Here is an 8,192-nt window from a genome sequence, read left to right on the forward strand (position 1 = left end):
TGTTTCTTGTTCCCAATCCCGCCTGCATCCCTCGAAAATATATGCCCGCCTCGAGGGTTTTTCTGTTTCATAACACACGGTTGTTATATCCGGACCGTGTGCGATGCACCACCATCAAAATTTTCAATAGCCCCGGCATTTCACTCCCTCGTTTGACTCCTGCATAGTAACATTTTCAGTACCCGCATCATTATCTCAAACACACCGCCGCCTAATACGTCCATTTTGCATCATGCTTTTATATCGATATTTATAGCATTATGGGCTGTTATTACACATTATGTCACAATACTTATGCCTTTTCTCTCTTATTTTAGAAGGTTTACATGAAGAGGGGGAATGCCGGCAGCTGGAATTCTAGGCTGGAAAAGGAGCAAATATTAGAGACCTATTCTGGACATCTCCAAAAGTCTTGAAACTCCACGTAATTATTTTCAGAATATAAAAAAATTACTGGGCAAAAGAAGTACCAGAGGGGGGCCACCCACCACCCATGAGGGTGGGGGTGCGCCCTACACCCGTGGGCGCGCCCCCTGCCTCGTGAACCCCCTGGTGGCCCTCTGATGCCCATCTTTGGCTATATGGAGTCTTTCGTCGAGGAAAAAATCAGAAGAAGGCTTACGGGACAAAACTCCGCCGCCACGAGGCAGAACCTTGGCGGAACCAATCTAGGGCTCCAGCAGAGCTGTTATGCCGGGGAAACATCCCTCCGGGAGGGGGAAATCATCAGCATCGTCATCACCAGCGATCCTCTCATCGGGAGGGGGTCAATCTCCATCAACATCTTCACTAGCACCATCTCATCTCAAACCCTAGTTCATCTCTTGTACCCAATCTGTGTATCCAAACCTTAGATTGGTACCTGTGGGTTGCTTGTAGTGTTGATTACTCCTTGTAGTTGATGCTAGTTGGTTTACTTGGTGGAAGATCATATGTTCAGATCCATTATGCATATTAATACCCCTCTGATTATGAACATGAATATGATTTGTGAGTAGTTATGTTTGTTCCCGAGGACATGGGAGATGTCTTGCTATAAGTAGTCTTGTGAATTTGGTATTCGTTCGATATTTTGATGAGATGTATGTTGTCATCCCTCTAGTGGTGTCATGTGAACGTCGACTACATGACACTTCACCATTGTTTGGGCCTAGAGGGAGGCATTGGGAAGTAATAAGTAGAAGATGGGTTGCTAGAGTGACATAAGCTTAAACCCTAGTTTATGCGTTGCTTCATAAGGGGCTGATTTGGATCCATATGTTTCATGCTATGGTTATGTTTACCTTAATACTTCTTTTGTAGTTGCGGATGCTTGCAATAAGGGTTAATCATAAGTGGGACGCTTGTCCAAGTAAGGGCAGTACCCAAGCAGCGGTCCACCCACATATCAAATTATCAAAGTGTCGAACGCAAATCATATGAACGTGATGAAAACTAGCTTGACGATAATTCCCATGTGTCCTCGGGAGCGCTTCCATTTATATAAGAGTTTGTCCAGGCTTTCCTTTGCTACAAAAAGGATTGGGCCATATTGCTACACCTTATTTACTTTTATTACTTGATACCCGTTACAAATTACTTTATCACAAAACTATCTGTTATCGATAATTTCAGTGCTTTCAGAGAATACCTTGCTGAAAACCGCTTATCACACTACTAGGAAAAGGCTTATAGACAGACACTTACTAGTAGCGCGCTATATTGCCACATGCTACTGCTATTTACTGGTAGCGCATGGCAAAAAAAACACGCTACTACTAAATATATTCAATCGTGCCCCGCGAACAGATCATAGTAGTAGCGCAGGCTATAAAACCTGCGCTACTACTATGTGAAAAGCCATAGCGTAGGTGAGGAGCCGGCGCTACTAGTATATACCCGCCCCACCAACCGTCCCACCCCACCGTCCACACCCGCCCCCATTTATCTCAAAAAAACCCACCCCGATCCAGATCCCCTCCACCACCGGCCTCCTTCCACCTCCTCTCCTCTCCCAATCCACAAGTGTGTGCATCCCCCACCGAGCGCGGGGTAGTCGGCGCTTGGCAGCGCCGGAGTCGGATTCGTCCCCCAATCCAACCCAAAACCGACCCCCTGAATCAGCCCCGCACCTCATTTGCCTCCCCGCAAATGCGCCGCCGCCGCCCACTCCCCGCCGACTGGCCGGCCAGCCAGTCGACACCGGCCCCCGGATCTGATGGACACGGGCGGAGATCCTCCGTGCTACCGTCGGCTCAGGAAGGCCTCCGATCTCCGCACCGCCGCCGCCCGCCCACCCCCAAAACGTGTAAGTACGGCATCCATCCTCTCGATTTCTGTTGAATGATTTGCATCCGGCCGTTACAACCATCTAGTCGCAACTCAGGGCCAAATGGTGTCAGTCTGTCAGCCAACTCTTTATTTCTGGAGGATTGCTGGTGCTGTAGGCTAGGTTAGGGATAGCTTCAGCTTGTTCATAAGCTAGTCATCCAAATGAGCCTCGTGTAAGCAGCGGCGTGGAGAAGCATCTGTACTTTTGTCTTTTGGCCACCTGTTCGGAATGGTTTCTGGCAATTGAACTTATTTATTTGGGAGTATTTGGTAACTGTGTTAAGTCTGAAACACCCATATACATCAACAAAGAACAACACAAACATTGTATCGCAATGGCACATCAAAAAACAAGAGTTACCAGATCATTTAGGCATTGCAATAATCTGAGATCCATGGTAGCGCAAATTAAATTTCGTAAATATGGCACTGTTCTTGCATACATCCATACAACGGGCAGCACAAACTGAAACTAGCACAGGTTGCATGTGAAAATCCACCTTATGTATATATTCATTTATTTTTTAACTTACTATTAAGAAAAATTCGAATATGAAAAATCCACCTTCATTTTAATATTCTGCACAATATTGGATCATAGTTCACTCATCATTTTATAGTTGTTTGCTTCATGCTATTTAAATTACATATTGTAGTAAACTGAAAAACTCCGCCAATGTTGACCTGAGGCTATTTGATAACAATTCTGACACCTAACCACTCCTTTAGAAGTTAATATGTTTGTTCTACTATTTGCTAACAGTTGTGACACCAAAACACTCATTTCAGACTATCAAACTATCCTTTTTGCAAATGGTCCACTTCTGACAGATAACTACCGTAAACATAAACCATATATCTGCTACTGAAGTTTCATTTCTAAATTGGTATGGGTTACATAACACGGCAATGACTCTTGCTTATTTATTTGCTTCATTTCCTATCATGCCTATTAGTTATTTTACTTAAGCATGTTAGGTAACTCACTACCAGACATTTAAACTGATCGTCAATGGTAAGAAAGAAATGAATAGTTAATATGCCCAGTGCTCTCAGTACATGGTGGCATCCTCTTATACATGTGCACACACACATTTACTTAAGTGCTTTTAATTTCATAATATGCCTCACTGATTTTCCTGTTGGTGTACCCAAGTGTGATCAACCGTGTCTTGGTTTTAGTTCCAATGCCCGGTGCTGGAGTCTCACGGAAGAATGTGACGGCAACCGTCGTCCGGATTAACTAATTCAGTATGTATGCGCAAACTTGCCCTTGTAAGGCAAGGCAATTCAGAGACCAGTGGGTGGCAACCACAACTGATTCATGCAATGGCAGGTGCACACACAACTGCTGCATCAATTTTGGCTTGTTTTCGAAAAAATAAGACTGTTCTTATTGAGTTCTTGTGAAGTTGGAGTTGCATTAATTAGTGTTTTCTGTGTTCACAGAATGGATATAGAGCAAGGGGTGGGCTCAGTTCTACGCGGCACAATTCATTGCGACGTGAACACCGAACTGTAACGTTGTCATCGTTCTCATTGGTGAGGAAACCAGGTGGCCTTCTCACCTCAATCTGTTTTCGTTGTTGCTAGGTTCCCGTGGCACTTGCACACAACCAGGTGACCTTCTCACTCTAACTAGGATTGAAGCACATAATATATTCTTTTGGAACTAAACCCGTCTCAAGGTAAATACTATAGGAAGCACTCCATATGTTCATGCCATCCCTGAATATAGTAATATACTAGATTTATATTTTGATGTGTATATATGCGGTATGCCTGTTCTATAAAGATCAGTGTGAAGAGTGTTTGTTCATTGGAACATGTTTTTCTTCTTGATTTAGTGTCTTAGTAAAATATAACTATCTAGAAAGTATTTTATAGGAGGCCACATTCAGACTGCTGTAGTAAATTCTTCATAGCCTTACCATGATGGTTGGAGTTTAGCTCACGCATGAGGCATACTTATTATTTCTCCCACAGCCATGTCCTTTGGTGAGCTCTTGATCTCCCTTTCCTTTTTCTATTCCCCGACCTAGGCCATTGAGCTATGGTTGTTTAGATGTTTGGCAGGCAGTTGCTGTTTCTACATGTAGCAGATTTAATTCAAATTGTCTTTTGTATGATGTGTATTTGCATGGTTGCCAGTTAACTATGAAATTATCTTTGACAACCTTAATCATGATAGTGCAAATGAACCCATGCTGAACAACTCATACTGTTGTTATGTGCGTTAAGTTGTAACGCACAGGTAATGTACATACACTGCATTCCATACATGCTTTCAAAATTTCAAATGTTTTTGGTTCAGCAACAACTAGTCACAATCAAAATCTTTTACGCAGTAATGATCGTTTGATGCCACCGGTTGATACGATCATTGATATTGTCTTCACCTTTTTGCAGGTATGGTGACCAAGCAGGAGAGATAACACAGGACTACCTCCACGCCACCGGAAACGTTCTTCAAGCAGGAGAGATATCGCATGACTATCACAGCCTGGTGGGTGTCGTGCTCTTCAACCCCTCAGAGGCAGACTTCGCCGTGAAGCCTGGAGACTGCATCGCGCAGATGATCGTTCAGGTGATTGCGACGCCGGAGGTCGCCGAGGTGGAGGACCTCGACGCCAACGCCACCGTCCGGGGTGAGGGAGGGTTCGGGTCCACCGGAGTTTGAACTCCAAGTCTTGGTAGCTACATTTAGAGAAGTGGTCTGGTTGTTTGCATGTGATGTTAAATGGGATCACGTGATCTTTTTTGATTTGAGATGTTCAATGTTGCATCCATGAATGCTGCAAGTGCTAAGATGGTTACGTGAAGGTCACTAAACGTGTCTTGATTTCCATCCATGAATATTGCATCTAATTTTTATTTTTTTTAATTTGTAATTAGTTAGCAGTAGTGATGGGGCAAAATGGAGCGCTACTGGTACTTACATAGTAGTAGCGGGGTAAAATTATGTGCTACTAGTACTTAGATAGTAGCAGCGCTGGCTCGGAATAGTAGTAGCGTGGGTTGTAGGCGCTACTACTAACTTTTTAGCTGTAGCGTGGGGTAAAAAACGCGCTAATGCTAAAAAATAGCTATAGAGCCGTACTAGTAGCGCGGGGTGCCACGCTACTAGTATACAAAAAACCAATGCTACTGGTAGTGTTTTTCCTAGTAGTGTCATTTCCTTCTGCTCCTCGTTGCGTTCGACACTCTTACTTGTCGAAAAGGCTACGATAGATCCCCTATACTTGTGGGTCATCACCGCCACCCCTACACACACACACACATGCACACACCAAAACTAGCTCGGGCGCGCGCACACACACACCCTCCCTCGCTCGAAACCCTAGCAAGCCCCCATCCCCCCCCACCGCAAGGCCTCCATTGTCAATGTCTGTTGGGTCGTCTGTGTAGGTTACCCACTGATCTGTATGCCCAGGCCGCCCTGAGTTTCTTAGATGACGCCTGCCAAACACCCCCTTTCCCACAGATCCCCATCCCCATCCCAATCCCCCACACCAGACCATCGTAGCCTAAGCCCGGCTACACTTCCCATGGAGCTCTAGGAGCGACTGGCCCAAAAGAAGTGTATCACGGTATCTTCGCCCGACGTCGCCAAGGAAGTTGACGACCATTACTGGCCGCAGGCACTCAATCACTGGGCTAGAGTATGTGGGTATGTCATGAACACCGGCTACGACACCGAGGTCGTCGACAACGATGGCCTAAGGCGGGCTATGTCACAGGTTAAGTGCCCCACCCCAACCCATCGGGTTCAACTGGCCCCGCCGGTGATCTCCTATGGCTAGCTGTCAAGAATTTTCCATCCTACATCGCCATCGAGCCCCTTTTGTCATTTTGAAGGACACGTTCTACGATGCTGGCTTGGGATCCACAGCTTCCAAGTCAGACCTCTTCGACGGCGACCACGAGGACGGCACCCTCTTTGTCTATTCCAAGGGTAAAGAGCCTATCTGCTCTTCCAAGGGGAAAGAGCCCATCTGCGACATTAGGGAGGGCACCCTACAGTCGTGCTCTTCTAAGGGGAAGGAGCCCATCAACGACAACATGGAGCGCATCCATGGTCCATGCGCTTCCCACGGGAATGAGCCCATCTATGACAAGTGAGGAAACCCATGATTTGTTTTGTCGTGCCTCTTCATAGGGGGAAACCCATGATTTGATTTGTCGAGTCCCTTTTGTAGTGTAGTGAGAATATGTCCAGTTTTAATCGCTATATTTGGTTGTTTGTAGTATGCCTTGTTTATCTCAGTTGTTCACAATGTGATGCTCTATATGTGCAATTATTTACTGTGTAGTACATTTCATCAATCCAGTTTTAAACATACCGATAGGAATGCATATATTTGCTTGCTATTAAGCCTGTTATAACTAGCATATGCCTCTTTTAAAGTTTTTTGATTGTTCGGTTGTTTGTAGTTAGCATATGCCCAGTTTGAAATGCTATCTTTGGTTGTTCGTAGTATGTCATGTTTATTCCAATTATGCACAACATGATGTTCTATATGTGCAAGTATGAACTGTGCAGTTCAATTTCATTAATACCAGTTTCAACAATACCACTATGAATGACTACATTTGGTTGCTGCATCTTGTAGTTATCACACCTTTCTATTTTTGTTTAACAATAACTAGTTTACTTAGACAGGCACAATACTGGTTTGAATGACTATGTTTGCTTATTGTTAACACTACAAAAAAATACACTTCCGTGATGATACGTATTTGTCATAGTAGGTCGCTTTTTTGTCATGCATGTACATCCATGACAAATTTATGACAGAATCAAGATAGTCATACCTGTGCTGCCGTAGAAGTGTTCCATGACATTACCAAAATTATCATCACGGAAGTTTCCACTTCCATGACAATAAATAGCACGTCACAGAAGTGCTTTCGTCAAGGGTGACCGACATGTGGCATCCACCGTAACAGAACGCCGTTAAGCTATCAGGTCGGGTTTTGGATCCGATAACCCGTTAACAGCCCCGACCAATGGGAAATTTCCACGTGTAAAATTCTTATTGGCCGGACGAAACACATGTCAGCTCGTCAGCGGGTCAGATAGGCGCCTATGATACGTCGACACGTGGCACGGCCCAACAGTGGCCCATTCCTGTGAAAAGGCTGGCCCGTTTGACTTGGTCAGAAGCTGGCGGGCCGGCCCGTTTGACTTGGTCAAAAGCTGGCGGGCCGGTCCATGGAAAGCCTGTTAACGGCCTGTTCGCATATAGCCCATTTACAGCCCGGTAACCCAAGGCCCGTTATGCCCTATCCGAATTAGGCCCAGTAGCGTCATCTGGGCCGTCCACTATGATTCCAGCCCGTTTTCACTTCTGGCCTATGTATAGCCCATGACGTCTTTCGGCCCATATGAGGACCTTTGTAACTCTTGGCCCGTAATGAACAGTGTATTACTTTACACCCATTAACGGCCTGTGGTGAAACTGGCCCGTAATGAACAGTATATCACTTTATACCCATTAACGGCCCGTTATTCCGTTGGGCCATTTCCAGCCCAAGTTAACTTTCGGCCTTCTTAGGGCCCATTTATTCTTGGGCTCATTTGCAGCTTTCGGTTACTTACGGCCCGTTACTGTCATTTTCTGCTTGTGGGCCAAATTCAGCCTGTCGTTACAGTCGGCCCGTTTGTGGACCGTTAGTCTGTTGGGCCATTTTCATAGCATCACCAAATACGGCCTATTAACGGCCCGTTATGGTCAGCCCATAAATCATATGATTTCTATTAAAGGCCCATCTACGACCCATTAAAGGCCCGTACAAGACCCATAAATGTGTCGGCGGCCCATGGATCCTACGGGACGTACAAGGCCCATGGATCCTACGAGACATAGAAGGCCCATGGA

At 45.3% G+C, this 8,192-nt stretch overlaps 1 long non-coding RNA gene across 2 annotated transcripts; it reads left to right on the forward strand.

Annotated features, from left to right (window-relative positions):
• The first annotated feature begins 1,939 nt into the window (after positions 1-1,939).
• Positions 1,940-5,105, forward strand: LOC147965174 (uncharacterized). Of its 2 annotated transcripts, XR_015607381.1 has the most exons (4): positions 1,940-2,287; positions 3,493-3,646; positions 3,760-3,852; positions 4,720-5,105. It is a non-coding gene; the product is annotated as an uncharacterized LOC147965174 (long non-coding RNA). The 2 variants fall into 2 exon arrangements; XR_015607380.1 differs by having other exon boundaries at positions 3,760-5,105.
• The last annotated feature ends 3,087 nt before the right edge of the window (positions 5,106-8,192 follow it).

The sequence above is a fragment of the Triticum urartu genome, chromosome 6A (assembly GCF_056163025.1).
Source record: "Triticum urartu cultivar PI428250 chromosome 6A, HENAU_Tu73, whole genome shotgun sequence".
Classification (NCBI taxonomy): domain Eukaryota; kingdom Viridiplantae; phylum Streptophyta; class Magnoliopsida; order Poales; family Poaceae; genus Triticum; species Triticum urartu.